Source organism: Corvus brachyrhynchos, unplaced genomic scaffold (assembly GCF_000691975.1).
Source record: "Corvus brachyrhynchos isolate BGI_N302 unplaced genomic scaffold, ASM69197v1 scaffold864, whole genome shotgun sequence".
NCBI lineage: Eukaryota > Metazoa > Chordata > Aves > Passeriformes > Corvidae > Corvus > Corvus brachyrhynchos.
This window is the reverse complement of record NW_008237871.1, coordinates 1,416,021-1,417,184: the sequence shown is the minus strand read 5'-3', so window position 1 is coordinate 1,417,184 and position 1,164 is coordinate 1,416,021. Positions and strand designations below refer to the sequence as shown.

At 61.7% G+C, this 1,164-nt stretch overlaps 1 long non-coding RNA gene across 1 annotated transcript; it reads right to left on the bottom strand.

Moving 5' to 3' along the window:
- Positions 1 to 81: 81 nt before the first annotated feature.
- LOC108446233 lies at positions 82 to 456 on the bottom strand. Its single transcript, XR_001861370.1, has 2 exons — positions 373 to 456; positions 82 to 238 (listed from the first exon to the last, which is right to left on the bottom strand). It is a non-coding gene; the product is annotated as an uncharacterized LOC108446233 (long non-coding RNA).
- Positions 457 to 1,164: the final 708 nt, after the last annotated feature.

Sequence of the window (1,164 nt, the reverse complement as noted above, 5' to 3'; positions counted from 1 at the left end):
CCCAGTGATGGTTAACGTGGCCGAGGAGCCGGAAAAGGATCCGGAGAATCGCGAAAGGGATGCCCGAGGGTCTCTTGTTGCTATCGTAGATCAGAGCAACAGGGGCACTGCCAGGGACCTTCTGCTGATGCCAGCCATAGCTGCCACTGCTACCAGAGCAGGTGATCCCTGACCGTGTCTCCAACGTTGGCTGACACCGAGGATGGCTGAGTCAGTGATGCTGCCTGGACCAGGGAACCTGGAGAGGGAGAGGAGAGAGGGGAGAAGATGGGGCTCAGTCACTGTCCCAGGGGCACAGACCTCCCCAAGGAAGAGGATGAGGCCCCTGTGCCCAAAGGCCCTGTCCTGGCCCAGCAAGTCTGGCCATGGCACCTGAGCTGTGGGCAAGCACTGCAAGGAGGAGAAGGGCCCAGGCCATGGTACAGTCCCACCAGCTCCATGTCCTCAGCCTAATGGGGCTGTGCCTTGAACCCTGCCTGGACTTTGAGCTCCCCACCTGCCCAGGCACAGGCCCTCCATGGATACGTGGCCCCCAATGGTCCCTGGAGCTCCTGTCCCACTGCTACCCCCACATACTGCAGGCACCTCTGGCCCACCAAAGATCGCTCTGGGCTGCCTGCTCCTTCCCCAGCATGGCTGATGAGCTCTCAGCTGAGCCAGGGACCACCCCAAGCCTGTTCCTGCCCAGTAGGACCATGGCCTCGCTGCACCAGGAGCTCCTGTGCACAGAGCAGGGGACAGCCCCGCCTGCCCATGGGGACACATCCAGCTGCCCTCGAGCACCCAAGGCTGGTTGGAGATCCTGGTCCCGGGGCACTGTGCTCCCTGGGCGCTGATCAGCAGCAGGGACAGAGCAGCTGGGAAAACCACATCCTGCTTCAGTCGAGGCTGCCACCCTGGGCCTCTCTGAATTGCCTCAAGAGAGCTGTGGAGCAGAGAAATGGGCCTTTGAAAGGGAATGGGAACCACACCAAGACCAGGAGCTTCAAGGCTCCACAACACTAAGGAAATTCAAGCCCCCAGTTCCTCCAAATTCAAGGTGAGCTGAGGGTCTCCAGCAGCTTTGCAGCAACCGTGGGTGGAGCTGGGCTGGGGTTTGTACCAGTCCCGAGCACGTAGCACGTCCACTCTTGTCCGGCCAGGGGCAGCCCCTCTGCCTCCCGC